Raw genomic sequence first — 18,994 nt, 5'->3', positions numbered from 1 at the left:
AGAATATCGCGAAGTGGTGTTATCGTGAGTTTTTGAACGGGAACGCCTATTCTGCATATGATTAGAGTTAGTTGTCATTGTCAGCCTTGGTGATGTTTTTAGCTGCAGCTATTGCAGGTAAACTGACAATGTTGGCTGTTAGCCCAGGCTTGTGAATAGGGCGATAAATCTACCGCCACTTTCGTGGCGGAAAAGTGCCGCTAAACCGGCGATGTGTCCTTGGGAATATGCCCTTATATCTTCCTGGGTTCAAGCATAGGTTTCATATTTGTTTCCACCATAAATGTTAAGAAGGTAGAAATCACAAAAATAGGAAAATAGACCACTGAGAAAAATTCAAAAACTGTGGTAAAAACGATTCTCTTTACAATAGTGTTGTTCCTGACAGCTGGGAAGAGGGTGATACTAGCACTGCAATTAGTTTGTGAAGCCCTTTTTTGGAGAAAAAAATATGCATTTTCTTGTGCAGCACATTATCCCCGTTTTCCCCAAAAACAAACACTTTTGTCACATTTGTGCTTATTTTTTGGTTCCCTTCAGGGGAATACAGAAACCTTGGATACCTTTAGAATCCCAAATACGTTGAAAAATGGGAGCATATTTTACCTGGATACCTTTTGTAGAAAACAGTTTTAAAGACTCCAGCACAAACTGTCCTAAATATAAAAACAGGTTTAAAACTGGGCTGGTGGGTGAGGTCAACCTCAGCACTTAAAGGGTTAAAGCTATTCCAATTGCCTTATTATCCTCTGTAGCAACTTCGACCTCAATGGCAGGTGCATGTTAGTGACAGCAGTGACACAATGACTTGGCTGTGTCATTGGCTGGATTTTTATTCGGAAAAGAATAATATTGTCATAGATGGCTGGGATTTTTTCAATCATTTGGGGGGAAAATAGTGGGGCATATTACCAAGGGGGGCGATAGGCAATTATCACCGATTTAGCAGCCGTTTTCGTCCGCTAAGCTGCGATAATCCTATCACCCTATTAGCAAGCTGTCGCTAACTGATATTAGAGACAGCTTTTAGGCGATAGCGAGCGGTTGGGGCCCGCTTTGCATGTCAGAAATGTTTATCGCTAATGACATGCAAAGTAGGCGTACCCAACCAGTTAGCGACTGAAAGTAGTCGCTAACGTCGCTATCGCCTATTAACAAGGGAGGCGTAGCGTTGGAAATATTTGCGCTAAACGCGAATATCTCCAAATACTAACACCTGCCCAGACCAGTTCTTAGCCATGTTATCCAACGGGAGGTGGATAACATTGCTAAGAGCCTTTCATCGCTAATGCGTGAATATCGCTGTATTCTCAGCGATATTCACGCATTTCTCTGCTATCGCTGGATATTTTAGCACAATGGAGAAAAACGTTGCTAATAGCATGTTTTCTCTGCTAACATATCCAGCGATAGGCAGCGATAAAAAAATTGTCGCTAAGCCCATTTAGCGATATATATCGCTACTTGTTGGTAATATGCCCCATTGTCCTTTATCTGTACGGGAAAGCCATGATTTAGGAAGATGGACCAAACATAAAAAAGGCTGCGGACTTAGTATTGAATGGGTAGCCCTAAAAGGATGACGCCATGTTTAGAAGTTTGTGCTTTGCTCATGGGGATTTCCTGATAGTGACATTTCCAATGACACTGCCATCAGGAAATCTACCACCACTGCAATCTAAGGGGAGAAGAAGAGAGATGGACAGATATGACATCTGACATCTTTGGTCTCTGATGAGTAATAGTCTGAGTGTATCGCAAAAGCGTTTGATTCTCATTTATAACAATAGGATCGAGCAGGATTAAGTTAACCAGATTTATGGAGACTATAGGCAGGGCAGTTAAAACAGAGATTATTATTCTAATTAAATAGAAATGCCAATGGTCAGTTAAAGTAACTGATAACTGAATAAAGGAGGAAAGCATATAGCGCACCGGGTACATACTTTAAGTATTGTGAGAGGTGGCTGTGCTGCTCATGTCAGACAGTCTACATCCCACTTTACTCCCAAAACTTTACTCCCAAAGCATGAAAACTGCTACTTTTGTCTGGTTTTTCCTTGTGAATTTTTTTTTTTTTAAATAAAAATGTACTTTCTTGCTGCAACATATTTTTTGTCTAACTGCTTTAAGTAGAGTTTGGCAACTGGGTTACTCTGTCCCAAATGTGGTGGATAACTCACCCCCTCTCCACCGCCCTCACCCCACGACCCCCAGATCCCAACCCACTCTGCCTTATTACAAGTGCATCAAACCCAATGGCGCCTGCTCTAGGGCAAACAGGACATCCAGCCACTTTTGACAAAGTATCCTCCCGCCAAACTCTAAACAAGGCTGTGAGCTCGCTCTACATATAGTTTAAAACTGAGGCTTTTCTGTCATCATGCATGCCAAGACAGACCTCAGTACTTTGATTGAAATTAATAATTATAAACTTTGAGAAACTTTAATGCCTGTAGAAAGTTTATGAACGTTTTTAATTGTTATTTAGCAGCGGCTATCTGTTAAAAGATTAGGAAAAGGTTAGCTTCTTGCTTAGTAATAACATTTTGGATTTCTGCCAAAAGATATTTGTGCGTCCTTAACAGAACATTTAGGGGCAGATTTACAAGACCCTTGCGCCATGTTTACGTCACTTTTCCCATGTTAAAAGTGACGCAAAAGCAGCGCAAGGGCTTGTAAATCTGCCCCTTAATCTTTTTTTAAAAAAACTATTATTTGCCAATAAGTGTACTGCACTGCTCATGACACGGCTCCCTTTCTGATCAAGCTCTGCTCGGGTGCATAGAGCGGACAGCACCCGAGCAGGCACAGTGAGTGAGTCTGCACACTCAGCGCCTCGGTATTTTTCAACAATGGCAGCAAATATATATGTATATAGAAAAGGTGCGTGTAATTTCTGTGTGAAATGCTGATGTATTATTTCCTTTTCAATCCTCTTTTCTGTTCAGGATGTTTTAGTCTGGCACACCCCTTCGTTTGTGATTTATTTTGAATTCATTTAACCCGACATTTCTCTGAGTTGGTGCTTTATTTTGAATAGAACAGCTCACAAGCAGCACGAGGCAACCCGTGCTCATTGTTTCCGAGGAGCACCATGTCAAAATAAAGTACTCATTTCGATGAATATCGTGTTCATTTTCTTCACGCTCTGACTGGGCTCTGCCCTGCGGAACATCATAAGGCGCGGTAGGAATCTGCACCGGAAACACAGGAGCGTCCTTCTCTGCGGGCGCTCAAGCTCAGGTGGCGAGAAGTGTGCTAATCTTCAAAGGTAAGAGGCGAGGGTTCGTGCAACAACTGGCATACGTCCTGCTGAGAGCAAAATGATCTATGTGTTGTTGACTATTGATGTCAGAAGCCTGTATTCACCTACACGAGCTGAATTTATTTACAGTAGAAGCTGAGAAATAAACTGTGCAGAGAATCGCATGAGGCTTTCACAATAGTTCATTAATTTTTGGAAGAACAGGGTAGCCTTTCTGAAGTCATTCATTGCGTGTAAAAGCAGCACATCTTTCAATCACATTAACAAACACGTTTACAAGAAACTTACTCACCAGTTCCTGGCTGTCAGACTTGCCCCAAAATCGCAGGCTTCTCCAAAAAGGCATGCTCTTCAGGTGCTGACTTTCAGTTATTCGCACCTGCTTTCCGAGTCGTAAAATGCACAACTGTAACGTTGCTATTCGTTTTACAAATCGACGCAGCACAGACCTGAATGTTGTGGATTTAATATATGGTTACTGATGCAGGATTGGCTGTGCTGGAAAGCCAAGCACCTCCCTTAACAGATTCAGGTTCAGAGAGAACTACTCACCAGCCCAGCTCTTTTGCAGAGACAGAAAGAAGTGCTTGAATTTCAATAAGTACTTAAGGGACAGTCAAGAAACCTTTGACTTTGCAAAGCAGGGAAGCAAGCACAGCTGCTGAGGTGCGTTTTGTCAACTGGAGAAAGCAGAACTGCGCCATATAAACAAAGAAGTAGCACAGTTCTGTATCCGCCTGTGCTGGTGCCCATCCTGCAGCCATGCGCCTACACAGGCACCCTTGCACTATAGTGCAAGGAACTTGTGTTGTGCTCAGCATAATGTTTGTCCAGGAAGGCATCACTTCCTCCCAAAAACTCTACTGAAAGCAAACTCTCTCTTTGTATGTGTGCTGCAGAATATATTCGGTGTCGCACATTGAAAGGAAAGGGGGGCTGCTCTGCCCCCACGCACGTATGGTGGGGCCCGTCTTCCCCCTCCCCCGTATCCTCGATGGTGGGACGTGCCCCCCCCCTTTCTTGCCGCGTCCTGATGACGCGGCTGGGGGTGCCCCACCACCGTTTGGTGCAGGCTCCCACCATTGACCCGGAAGCAGTAAGAGTGCTTCCGGGTTAAGGGGAGCGGCCAGATGAGTTTAAAAGGCCTGGGGAGTGCAGGAGGCGCCCTCCTGCACCCGTGCAACCCAGGGGGGAACTAGATGCGTTGCCTAAGCAGGGCAGAGCCAAGAAGAGCTATGTTCGGGCCCCCAAGTCACGGGTAGTGGGGGGGTCACCTGGGTCGGTCCCTGACAGAGTACCCGCATTACCTGAAGTGCCCTCACCAACTCCCCCAACCCCGATAAGTGTACCGATGGCACCGGCTCCAGCCACGCCGACCGGCACTCCCAAACCTAGTGCCACCAGTGATACCAGCAGTAATTCCAGGTGTCCCAGGGGTAAACCCGGCGCCGTCCATGGGGCACGAAATAGCATCACCCTCCCCGGTCAGTGAACCCTCTGGGGTTGGTCAGGTGCCCCCTGAACTGGCGGCACAGATAGCAGCAGCACTCCCCTGGCTGGGGATTGGGGGGATGTTACCCTCCACGGCTGATCCCTCGGCGGAGGCGCAAAGAATGGTAGCGAAGATCGTGGTGGCTAGGGGTGGTGGTGGAGTGTCAAGCGCACCAATTTCTCCCCAAAAAACAGGTTCAGCCAGCAATGCGGGGAAAGACAAGAGCTTATAACCAACGCGAGTCCCTGAAAATGGTAAGGAAGATGCTTTGCCGGTATTAGGCGAAGGTACAATACCCTCCAGGAGGGAGAGCCTGGCCCAACATGTTTCGCAAGGGGTGAAGGAGCTGATTTGGGCGGGCAAATTTGTGAACATATTTTCATTGCTAATTGATAACAGAGAGATGGAGTATGCCAAGTCACAAACAGATTGGATGTTTCCTAGCGAATGGCCATCTCAATTGGCTAAATTCAGGGTGGAGGAGACACTGATTAACCCTTTCGATGCTCATGACGAGCTCAGCTCGTCATGATGCACAGTTGAGCTGTGCTGATGACGAGCTGAGCTCGTCATGAATAAAGCCAAATTGCAGTTTCCAGCACAGGAGGGGAAAACACCTAGCAGCCAAGGTGTTAATTGGATTAGAGCCTTTTCGGTATTTATGGCAATCACCGCGGAACGTTCACCCAACTTGCAGGCAGAAATGGCTTGTTACCAGAGTAGGATTACAATGTTCAGTGACAAACATGGGGGGGATGGATGGAAAGTGTATGACATAGCTTTCAGGAAAGCTAGAGAATTTGACCAATCATTATCCTGGTATAAGGTGGATTCCATTTCATGGTATGGCCAGTTTTCAGGCGGTCAGTCAGCGGGGGTGGGCGCAAGCGGGAAAAAAGGCTATCCCACCAAACTCCAGCACCCCTTTCGACCAGCGCAGGGGGTGATGCGACCGGTAAGACCAGAGGCAGTGGGGATCATAAGGGCGTGTGTTGGGACTTCAACCAAGGAACATGCACCGGGGCAGCAGGCACTTGCAAATTCAAACATGCATGTTACATATGTGGCTACTCTTCCCACCCAGAAACAGCATGCCGTTCAAAAGGTATCACCCCGGGAAACAGGGGGAGAAGGAAACAGGAATAGGGGGGAAACATTGCGGGTCGCTCTCTCACCCATTGACGTGCTGGCTATGATTCCTTGGCTGAACAGGTACCCAGACCATGCCTCCTCAAGGATGCTGCAGGAAGGTTTCTCACATGGTTTCCGCATTCCAGCGGGGGGGGGGGGTATACCGGGACGCCAGAATGTAGGAACCAGCTGTCAGTTAAACACAACCCGGTTGTAGTGGCGTCAAAAATTGAGAAGGAGCTGCGCCTGGGTAGGATAGCGGGCTCACAGGAGTGTGCGTGGGCATTGCAGGAATTTTGCGTGCTCATGCAGGCTTTTGGGGTCCCGCTGGCACCAAGAAAACGGTGGGACCGTCAACATGTTTGGGATTCCTAGGCATTGAATTGGACTTGGTTGAAGGTTGTTTCAGGTTGCCCAAAGAAAAGATCACGAAGTTCAGAGCAGCCCTACAGCAATGTTTGGTTAAAGAGAAAGTCACGTTACAGCAGCTGCAGCACACTGTGGGACAGCTGAATTTCGCACTAAGAGTTATACCTATGGCACACCCTTTTTACCGCTCAATCGCGCAGGCCATGAAGGGCCTGCGAGACAAACACCATCGCACTAGACTGTCAGTCGAGGTTCGCCAGGACATGTGAATATGATTGGCATTCCTGGAGGATTTCAATGGCAGAGTGGTGTGGTGCGGCCCCCCCCCCCCCCACTATGTCGGCCGAGTCAGGTCTATGGACTGACACTGCTGGCAGTGTGGGTTTTGGTGCCATTCTTGGCAACAAGTGGGTGGCACAACGGTGGCCGGAGTCATGGGAGGAAGGCGGCTTGACAGCGAACATCTGGTTTTTGGAGCTCTTTCCAATATGGGTTGCACTAACGGTCTGGCCTGAACAATAATTGTCCAACCAATCTGTGATCTTCTGGTCAGACAACATGGCTGTAGTGGAATGTATCAATCAACAGGTGGCGCGGTGTAAGTTTATACTTCACCTCATGAAGGAGATTGTGCTAAGATGCTCAAAGCTGAATGTACAGTTTAGGGCCAAACATGTCCCATGGGTCTTGAACAACGCAGCTGACGCACTCTCTCGCTTTAAGATGCAGGTATTCAGAGAACACCTTCCATCTGCAGAGGCTACACCAGCACACTTCCCAACAACTCTTTGGAAAATTGGTGCCCCCAACTACAGAACCTCGTGGCAGCCAGCCTAGCACCCAGGACCAGGACAGCTCACGAAGGGGCGTTTATGTCTTATTGTTATTTTTTAGGACAGGACTGGGAGGCTAAGTGGGAGCGGGAGGGGAGTTTTACCTAGTACATGGACACATTGCACAGAGAGGGGCGCTCAGCAGCAACAGCTAGCAGGCACAGCTAAAAGGTGCCAAGGATCCCACAACCAATTTTATAGTGCTGAAGGCATTGAGGGGGTGGCGGCGCCTACAAGCAAGCAGCGCCGATTCCAGACAACCAATAGGTTTGGAGCAGTTGGCAGTAGTATTGGATGCCTCGTCTGACACGTGTAGCTCCCCAGGGGAGGTACTCCTATTTAAAGCTGATTATGAATGTGTGAGGGTACTGCACTCAATTGAGTGCAGTACCCTCACACATTCATAATTGACCCCTACTGCAAAACGGGGCACTAGCACCACAGCAAATATGTCTTTTGATTCAATTGCTGCAATCACGGACAACAGAGCGAATATCAAAGTATATACAACAGATGAAGCAACTCAAATACACAAACTAATTAAGGAAACCAAGACTTTTGATGCCCAAGGAGGTTCTATTGTTCAACAATTAAAGCAACAAAATATTTATCAAAGCGTGAACTAAACCAGCGTTTACCCGCGTCAACATTGATACAGTATCACCGTGTGAAGGGAATCCCAAGAGGACTCAGATTGGCCATTCGCCCAATGCTCTATAGACTAAATAGCAATCCCCAATTCATGGAAAAATGGTTTGAGATACTCAATAAATGCTTTTTAGACTTGATACTACTGTTGATTGAAGAACTCGCAAAAACAATAAGAGATTTAGAAGAAGAAATCTTTAACGTAAAGAAAGAATTGTCCGCCAAAATGGATGAAGAACCATGGAGTAAGTTCTTAGAAGAAATAGAAATAAAACTGGATAAATATGGAAAGGAGCTCCAGGAAACAAAACTGCGCAAGTTTAAGCACGACACTATCGACTACAAGCTGAATGAAGCCTATACTTGGGCCGAGGTCTACGCGACAAGAAGATATACTTGCAAAAAACAGCAAACAACCTCATCCGAAGAAAGTGTGGTGTCAGATAGTGACGCAAGTACCTCTAGACAACCCATTGCTCAGCAACAACGGCGCAAACCAGGGCAACAAGCACCCACTACAATTGATATAGCATCTACATCATCTTCTGATGCTTTTTTAGAGAAGGGCCAAGCCCAAAGCAAACCTCCGGACCAATCAACAACTCAACTGAGCGAAAAAAACGCGAAGAGGAAAAGGAAAAGGAAAAGGAACAGGCCAAGAAAACGGGCTTACGGAGCCAGACCAAAACCTAGTGGTTAACATCTCAAAATATCCACTTTCTAAATTTGAAGAGAAATTGTTAAACAAAGGGATAACTTTCGTGAGCACTTATCACACGAATGAGCTAGAAACAGAAGTAGCATTCTTTAAATTCATGAGAATTTTACGATTAAAACACTTCTTCACAATACTAAACCCCACTGAAACAACGGACAGCACAACAGAGAAATTCAAACCTAAAAGCAATTTCTTAGCCCCAGTTGCCCACAAAAGCCTAGACACATTTGAGACTTTAGTCAAAGCTGATATGAATAAAATTCAATACAGGAGAAAATTGAGTAATTTGACAAGAGCGGAACCCAGTGCCATACAATCTCTGGCAAAAAATAAAACAATTGTGATCCAGAAGGCGGACAAAGGGGGAGGGCTAGTTGTAATGGATTCGGATTTTTACATATTAAAGGGCAATGAACATGTTCAAGACGTGAATACCTATGCTAGACTTGAGAAAGACCCAACGTTGGAAATCTCTCAAACTATAGACAAAATTCTAGACAAAGCAGAAGAACTGCGTTGGATTAACAATACCACCAAACGTTACCTAAGACAAATCTATCCTAGAAGACCGAAGATATCCTTTTTACCAAAAATACATAAGAATCTACAAAATCCCCCAATAAGACCGATAGTGTCTGGATGCTCATCGATCTTTGAAAATCTAGGAATTTACATTGATGCTCACATGCAATCATTCATTCATGATTGGCCAACATATCTGGAAGATACATTGGATTTCCTAGAAAGCCTCTCAACTATCCAGACCGAAGAGTGCTTGGATTGGACGCTATGCACTATAGACGTGACATCCTTATACACGTCGATCCCCCACAAACAAGGATTAGAAGCCATGGAAGGGGCTTTATTGAGAACAGACAAACCTGAAGAACTCAAATATCTGATCATGCAGCTTTTGGAATTCTGCTTGGAAAATAGCTATTTTGTATGGCTAGACGAATACTACACCCAACTCAGTGGAATAGCTATGGGTTTTCCTGGAGCATGTATATATGCCTATATATTCATGGCAAAGTTTGAATTGGACTATATTCTTGAGGATTGCACTTGGCAAGAAGGCATTGTGTATTATAAACGATACATAGATGACATCTTCATAATTTGGAAAAGGCCTGTTTCAGAACTCATGCAAAACATCAAAAGTTTAAATCTAGCAAATCCAAGAATTCAGTTCACATGCAATACAAGTACAACTTCTATACCATTTTTGGATGTCATGGTAGAAATAACAGAGAATACAATTCAAACAAGACTATACAAAAAACCTTCTTATAAAAACACAGCGTTGATATATGGAAGTTTCCATCCGGCCAACCTAATCAATAATCTTCTGATATCACAATTCATGAGGATAAAGAGGATATCATCAGACAGTGTGAAATGTGAGAAGAATTTAGAAGAGCAGAAACAAAGATATCTAGATAGGGGATACCCCAAGAAACTATTGGAAGCACAAATAGAGAGAATCAAGACAATACCACGATCAGAACCTTTGAAGAAAAAATCTAAAACTGAAAATAAAAGGATGGTCTTTGTTTCAAAGTACTCGACAGCATTGAGGGATATAAAAACATTGTTCATAGACAAACCTTTATTCGCCTACAAAAGGGCGCAAAACCTCAAAGAATTACTGAATAAACCTGAAGGACCTGAAGACACAGGACAACAACAAGAAATCCACGCGATGCTACAATTGCAAAAATTGCAATAATGTCATACCGGGCAATATTTTATTACATCCCCGCACAGGAGAAAAAATTCAACTTAGACACACCACCAACTGTAATTCAGAACATGTAGTGTACTCGATTAAATGTCCTTGTGGACTACTGTACGTAGGGAAGACGGACAGAAAACTCAAGCTGCGTCTTTCAGAACATAAAAGTCGGATTCGGAATAAAAATCATACTTCACCATTAGCTAAGCACTGGATGGAGATGGGCCATACAATAGCCCAATTAAGATTTCAAATTGTTGAACTTGTTCCACAGCGACTAGGACTGGATAATGCTAGAATCCTACTCCAGAGAGAAGCCTTCTGGATACGCAAGCTACAGACATTGACCCCAAATGGGTTAAATGACAAAATGGAAATGATTTGCTTTTTGTAGAACCTTAAATATTCTAAAATCTAAGAGCCTTTAGCACAATCAGACCCTCACGGGTTTCTAATCCACAGTGATACGTACATACATATGACACAATCATAAACTGATAGCTCCTGAATACACATAAGCGCTTCAGCGACATGTGATTTAGGTTATTTCATTTTTTTAGATTGTAAATAGGTAGGAATATGTATATATGGAGTAAGATCCTCTTTGACCTTAATTTGATTTCCTGAGTTTGTGATAACCGTTCTTGTTATTTCTATTGTTCATTTTCATTTAGTAGCATCATGTTGCGATTATTAGGTCTTGTACATGCAAAAGTTTAATAACTATTTGAATATTCTCTGAGCGTTATTATAGCGTGATATTCACCGCAATAAGTCCAAAAAATATCTTCCAATATTGAACCCGGACCTCTTACTAATGGCGCCCATATAATACTAATGCATAAGTCCTTCATCTATCGCTATGTGCTAAACATTAGCGGCTAAACAATAAAAAAGGACTAACTACTAAGAGGGCCAGTTCCGGTCGACAGACCCGATCGAAAACGCAACACCGCGCGGGATTATCTGCACTATCGGTAAGACTTTAAACAAGCACTAACGTGCGTTTCACCGTTTTAAAACTGTGAACAGCTCACTGAATGCGTCTGATTTTTCCACAGCCAGACTGCTCTAAAGAACTAGCGAGACCATTTAAACTACCTCGGAGGCTCGCAGGTAAAAAACGTTTCTTCTAACTCAATAGAGTTCGAGATGTAGATTTCCTAAAGCACCACGATGCTTATTGGAATATATATATTTTTTTCTCCATTCCCATAGGGTATTTCATTTTTTGGTCCAAAACAGACTCGAAGGTGAGCAAATTAATTCTTTGTGTTAAAACAACGCTTCACGTCAATGATAATATTAATTATAACACCCCCTGGAAGTGACCATAAAAATAATGTTTCTTTTGCAGATAAATAACACACAAGCAAGGCTCAGGTAAACCAATTCTAAAATCTCTAAATTAAACATCAAAGATCCATAATACAGATTCCTAAAAGAATATTATTACAATCCTTTCCATTTAGATTGATCGTTGCCAAGTAATAAACTTCACTGATATAGGATTCATCGAGTTCACTTTTGACTCGCGGTAAGAACCATTCAAGATCACTAAGCACAAAAAGTTTATAAACCTCTATGGTACCATCAGTAACGGAGTTTCCTTTCTTTCTTTTTAACAGACCCCTGACAAAGGGGCCTCTGCCCCGAAATGCATTGGGTTTTTAATACATTGATTTGTACTATGATTTGAACATGTACTGATATGTAGGAAAGACTATTGTTTACTTTGTGAATAAGTTTTTACATGCTAATAATGTGAAATGTTGATGTTCTTTGCAACTTCTGATAAAATTGTATCTGAAATGTATAACTTCAATCAATCAAGCAATCAATCAAAGCATTTATATAGCGCACTACTCACCCAGAGGGTCTCAAGACGCTAGTGGAGGGGGGTCCGCTACTGCTCGAACAGCCAGGTCTTGAGTTGCTTCCTGAAAGCGAGGTGGTCCTGGGTCAGGCGGAGGTGGGTCGGGAGGGACTTCCATGTCTTGGCGGTGAGGTAGGAGAAGGACCGTCCCCCTGTGGTGGCTCTTCGGATGCGGGGGACGGCGGCGAGGGCGTGGCCGGTCGATCGAAGCTGGCGTTTGGGAGCGTAGAAGTTGAGGTGGCTGTTGAGGTATCCTGGGCCTTGGTTGTGGAGGGCTTTGTGTGCGTGGGTGAGGAGACGGAAGGTGATTCTCCTGTTGACAGGGAGCCAGTGCAGGTCTCCCAGGTGTCCGGAGATGTGGCTGCGATGGGGGATGTCCAGGATGAGTCATGCTGAGGCGTTCTGGATCCGTTGGAGTCTCTTCTGGAGTTTGGCGGTGGTTCCGGCGTAGAGGGAGTTGCCGTAGTCCAGACGGCAGCTGACGAGGGCCTGGGTGACCGTCTTCCTGGTCTCGGTGGGGATTCACCCGAAGATCTTACGTAGCATGCGCAGGATGTTGAAGCACGACGAGGAGACGGCATTGACTTGTCTGGTCATGGAGAGGGAGGAGTCCAGGATGAAGCCCAGGTTGCGTGCGTGGTCTGTTGGTTTGGGTGCGCTGCCTAGGGCGGGGGGCCACCAGGAGTCGTCCCAAGCGGAGGGTGAGGATCCCAGGATGAGTACTTCTGTCTTGTCCGAGTTCAGTTTCAGGCGGCTGTTCTTCATCCATTCAGCTACCTCTTTCATCCCTTCGTGAAGGTTGGCTCTGGCGGGGTCGTTGGTGAGGGAGAGGATCAGCTGGGTGTCGTCGGCGTAGGAGATGATGTTGAGGTTGTGCTGGCGTGCGATGTCTGCGAGGGGGCTCATGTAGACGTTGAAGAGGGTTGGACTGAGCGAGGAGCCTTGAGGAACGCCGCAGATGACTTTGGTGGCTTTAGATCTGAACGGGGGGAGGCAGACTCTCTGTGTCCTTCTGGCGAGGAAGGAGATGATCCACTCCAGTGCCTTCTCCTGGATTCCGAAGTTGCTGAGTCGCTGCATTAGAATTTGAATTTATTGTTGTGCGCAATAGAGTCCTGGTGACCTTTTGGGACCAGGCCACATATTTAGACTCCTATTTAAAGCAGCATTTTCCTTAGCTTTTTATGGGGCATTGCGGGTAAGTGAACTGGTGGCTAACATCAAACTGGACACGTTAGGTGGTCTCCAGCTTGACGACACTAAGATAAGGGGTGAGTCAATGTGGGTAAAAACATACGGAAATCAAAAACTGATCAGGAGGCCCGGGGGGATAGCCTTGTATTATACCGGGCACCGATCACTCTGTGTTGCTCAGTGTCACATGTAGAGGCATTCATCAGGCAACGGGTGGGCGTGACAATGGGAACATTGTTAATACATGCAGATGGTACCCCATTGATCAGGTTTCAGTTCAAAAGAGTGTTGGCAATGGTAATCAGCAAGGCAGGTTTGAACCCCAAAGATTTTGGGACACATTCATTCCGAATAGGGTCGGCCACTGAAGCAACGGCGAGAGGGTTGCATGCCAACAGTGTAAAGAGGATTGAGAGATGGTCTTCCGATGCCTATAAGCGTTATGTGCGGCTGCACATGTTGTAAGGTACAACTAAATCACCCTGATACCTGCCTTGTTGTCTGTTTATCTTTCAATTTCACGAGCCTGTGACGCATGGCGAAAACTGGTACCGGGTCATCAACTGCATCTATCATCATCACGGCGAACACAAGAAGACAGAAAGAGGACACATGTAGTATGGGTTGTTGGTCATTCCTATGTTAAACGTGCTAAACCAGTTTTCCTTTCGGGTGGATGTAGACGGAGGGTGGAGCATGGGGGTTTCAAGGTTTCCTTTCATGGCAAAGGGGGTTCTGCCTTAATCAGCCTAGGGGTTTCTTTTCAGAGTTACTCAATAAGCAAGTCCCACCGCCCTCAGTTGTTATCTTACACCTGGGGGGAAACGATTTGGTAACGCTGGGCAGAAGGGTCCTGTTAGAAGAGATTATCTCTGCAGCGGGTTGGCTGGCGAAGTTGCTCCCGGGCTGCACCATAGTATGGTCTGAGTTGATACCTAGACTGCAGTGGAAGGGGGGTGACTCAGTTAGGGCGTTGAATCACTCAGTAAAGAGGATCAACAACAAGATAGAGAAACTGTTCCGAACACCTCAATTGCAGAGTATTCCACATGGGTGCATCTGGGGGATCATTTCTACTTACAGGATGGGGTCCACCTGACTGAGGCAGGCAGTGAGTTACTAACGAAGAACATATTGGCATGGTTAGAGGGTTTTTTGAGGTACGTTTGACCTTTCAGTGTAGGAATTTTGGGGGGGCCAGATAGTCAGTCACCTATGCTGGCCTGTGGTGGTAAGGTCATGATCGGTGAGCAGTAATTTAAGGTCCTTAGGGGGCAGCACCATTCTCGAATGGGGTCACCCAGGGGGAGGGGCCAATCGTCTCTCCTAGAACTTCAGGGGCAGGATATCCGCTTGGTTGGAAGGATGTGGGGGAGGGAGTCATGCTTTCCTTGGGCTTTGAGCCACCCTGCACATACACTATGACGTCATCAAAAGGCGTGAGTGAAAGGGCCCTCCTTTTTGGTTTAATGGAGTTCACGGAGCATACGGGGTAACCAGGAGAGGGACGTACTCTCCCGGTAACCGGGCCCTGTCGCGCATGCGCACTCATACGTGAGGGCGTAGCTGGATAATAACGATCTGACACAGGTTAACGACCTTGTCGTAGGCCCAAAAATGTTAGGATGCAAAATTCATACATATGATGTTAGATTTGGTTAGTAACACGCTGTATTATTAGACATTTGTTAAGGTTAGCCCTTCATACCTTTCTACATTGCTGTAAATCTAATGTCTGAATTTTGCATGTTAATTATTGTGTAAATAATGTTTATTTTGACAATTTTAATTTGTTTTCATATTTAATAAATATGGCCGGGGGATCATGAGACCCACTGCCTTCCAAAGAAAAACTCCTCGCATGGCTAATTACTTTAGGGCAGAGGTCCTCAAACTTTTGGATGCCGAGACCCCCCTGTCAACATTTTCAAGCGTAAGGACCCCCTCCTGACAAAAATTTCTAAACCTCTAGGTTATGAGGAAGGTGAGGACCAAATTATGCGACAGGCTTGACTAAATTGTGAGAGTAGAAAATGTAAATAATGTTCTGTGATGCTGCGTATTTTGGGGTAGCATTGCTTTATTATTTTGATTTTTTTTAAACACAGTAATACTGAGGAAAGATTTCACCCCATCAGTACCAGTTTATAACCAAAATACAGCAATTACCATCAGAAAGGTGTCTAGTCAACCTCTGTGAAGGGCCTCCCAATCCGCAGGAATACGCGCTGCCAAATTAGAAGCTCACCTGCCCATGGCCGGGAGCAGCAAGGGTGCATGCAAACCGTGGCGGTCTTGTGCAGTTAAGCAGTTTACCCATGCCCCTTTCCTCTCACCCCCTTCCTTCCATCCCTCTCTTCTCTCCTCTCCCAACCCCAGATCCCTCTCTCACATTGCAGGCAGATGGTTATTAGTCCCAGGACACCTTTTGGTAACAGTAGCGCACTACAAATGTAAACAATAGGCAGAAGCAGGGTATCCACTAGACCCGAACTTCGGGGGGGCGGGGGTTAACACTCCCAGCCAGGGCTTGTCCAAGCACTGAACGCACACGGTGCAACAGTCTTTCCACCTTCTCCATGAATTCTCTCACTACCATTCACCAACAATACACATCTCTCTATAGCACCTGTCTGACAAACATTTCATTTTTTTATAGCGCTACTCATAGTTTACTCACACTCAGTTCTGTAATGTGCATGGTACATCTTCTTTGTACCAGGCACTTTAACCTTCTGCACTGTGTGGGTGACAAGAGTGCCCATGTGACTGCACGGTGAGCAATGCAACAGTGTGAGAGTAGGGTAAAAGGAGTGACTGCAGGGTGAGTGAGGTGACCATATGAATTTGGGTTCGGCTGTAAGTGCAGAGTGGGACCAATTAGTGCATGGTTAGTGATGGCCTTGTTTGAGTGAGCTACAGATTGAGCAGTAAAGGGGGACAGGTGAGTGAAGTGTCACTTGAGGGCAGGGTGAGAAGTGTGCTCGTGTGACTGCAGGGTGGGGTACAGAGTGAACAATGCAAGCAAAGTTTTAGTGCAGAGTGATCACTGTGAGGGCAGGGTGAGCAGGTGAATGTTGTGAGTGCATGGTGATCAGTGTGAGTGCATGGTGATCAGTGTGAGTGCATGGTGATCAGTGTGAGTGCATGGTAATCGCTATGAGTGCATGGTGATCAGTGTGAGTGCATTGTGATCACTGAGTGCAGGGTGAGCGGATGAATGTTGTGAGTACATGGTGAATGGTGTGAGTGCATGGTGATTGGTGTGAGTGCACTGTGATCAGTGTGAGTGCATTGTGATCACTGAGTGCAGGGTGAGCGGGTGAATGGTGTGAGTGCATGGTGAATGGTGTGAGTGCATGGTGATTGGTGTGAGTGCATGGTGATCAGTGTGCGTGCATGGTGATCAGTGTGCGTGCATGGTGATCAGTGTGCGCGCATGGTGAGCGGGTGAATAGTGTGAGTGCATGGTGATCAGTGTGCGTGCATGGTGATCAGTGTGCGTGCATGGTGATCAGTGTGCGTGCATGGTGATCAGTGTGCGTGCATGGTGATCAGTGTGAGTGCATGGTGATCGCTATGAGTGCATGGTGATCAGTGTGAGTGCATTGTGATCACTGAGTGCAGGGTGAGCGGATGAATGTTGTGAGTACATGGTGAATGGTGTGAGTGCATGGTGATTGGTGTGAGTGCACTGTGATCAGTGTGAGTGCATTGTGATCACTGAGTGCAGGGTGAGCGGGTGAATGGTGTGAGTGCATGGTGAATGGTGTGAGTGCATGGTGAATGGTGTGAGTGCATGGTGATCAGTGTGCGTGCATGGTGATCAGTGTGCGTGCATGGTGATCAGTGTAAGTGCATGGTGAGCGGGTGAATAGTGTGAGTGCATGGTGATCAGTGTGAGTGCATGGTGATCAGTGTTAGTGCATGGTGATCAGTGTGCGTGCATGGTGATCAGTGTGCGTGCATGGTGATCAGTGTGCGTGCATGGTGATCAGTGTGCGTGCATGGTGATCAGTGTGCGTGCATGGTGATCAGTGTGCGTGCATGGTGATCAGTGTGAGTGCATTGGGATCGCTGGGAGTGCAGGGTGAGCGTGAAAGTGAAGGCGAGAATGAGAAGTGAGTAGTCTGAAAGCAGGGTGCATTCCCAGAAACTTGAAGCGTAGGGTTTCAGATATAAGTTAAACTGTTGCTTTAATGGCATTAATCAGGGTTCGAGGGTGGAGGAAATAAATAATGTGCCGATCCTGTAACAAACTTCCAGTCTAATGATTAGGGTTACCAGCTCATTATTTTGATGGCCCAGAAATAAGCAGTCACCTAAAGCTGTATTTTTTGCACTTATCTGTGAATACTTAAAATAGCAAATATACATAGAAAGCACTTTTAATTGTGTTCTAGGGATGCCTCAATGATCCATGACTAATAATTAAAGAAAATAAAGACAGAAAAGTCGCAACACTAATTAATACATTCTTTTTTATTTATATCTCAATTTAGTGTCAAGAGCAGGTCTCTGCAGGATCTTTAAACAACACATAGCAGGCATGTTTCTTTTGGCAACCCAACTTTATATTTTTTTTCTTTAAATGCATTCTCACACTACAGCAGTAAGTGTAAAAATACAAATGTAAGGAATAGGCAGAGTGGGGGCCCAGGGGGTACTGGAACCATTAAAAAAACTAAGCTTTGGTAATCAATTAACAAAGGCATGTAAATATGCTAATGGTCTTTAAAGACCTGTGAAAAACTTGGGCCGAGATAAGACTCCAGACACTGCCCAGCGAGGCCCCAGGAGCGCGAGCTGCACTGCAGCAGCCCGGGCTGAGACACAGGATGGGGGAGGAGGGGGGCTGAAGCCCTTGAGGCCATGGCAGAAGTGACACTGTGAAGGCGCGACCCCCATTGCATCGCTCCACGGCCCCCCTGGGGGTCGCGCCCCACAGTTTGAATACCCCTGCTTTAGGGGTTGATGTGGTGTTTTACATGACAGAGAGGGGGTGGTCGGTAGTCCCAGACCATAAGAGGATTTTGCCTTTTAGAATTGTGTTTGTGCAGGTAAGGGGCCCCTTCCTGTAGAAAACCAACCCTGCCCGTAACGCAGGCACCCTACCACCATTGTGCAAGGGTGCCTGTGTTGGTGCTATGCAGCCTCATGTGCGCGAGCGCAGGTAAAGAGCTGAAGAACACCATACCTTAGTAGACATGCACTGTTAAGCTCTCTCTCATTTATGCAACACAGCTCAGCAACTTCGCTTCCTGCTGTGTGTGGTGTGACGTTTTAGTAGTGAGAACCATAGCTTGTCATAATTGATCCTGAAACCTGCCCTTAAGCTAAGCTTGTTCTGCTCTTGCAGCAACAGCGGTGAGATAAATTCACCCACAACCCAGAATGGTGCCAGTCTAATACAGGGGGACCCCCCTGATGGACTAGGTATCACTATTGATGAAGCTTGCGCTGCACTGGACAAAGGTATTGAGACGGCCATAGAACAGACTGCCCCCTGGTCGAGGAATGGCCCAGTGCGCCGCACTAAATCAGCTGCCTGGTTTAATGCTGAATTGAAAGAAACTAAGACAGCCTGCAAATGCATGGAAAGAGCCTGGAGAAAGGGCTATCTTCCGGAGGCGGGTAAGGCGTATAAAGACAGCCTCAGGGGCTATCAGGCCTTGATTAGGAAAACCCGTTCGGTCTACTACACTGACCGTATTGATAAGGCTGAGTGTT

This window comes from Lissotriton vulgaris, chromosome 4_1, assembly GCF_964263255.1.
Source record: "Lissotriton vulgaris chromosome 4_1, aLisVul1.2, whole genome shotgun sequence".
Taxonomy (NCBI): domain Eukaryota; kingdom Metazoa; phylum Chordata; class Amphibia; order Caudata; family Salamandridae; genus Lissotriton; species Lissotriton vulgaris.
Note: the sequence above shows the minus strand (reverse complement) of the source record.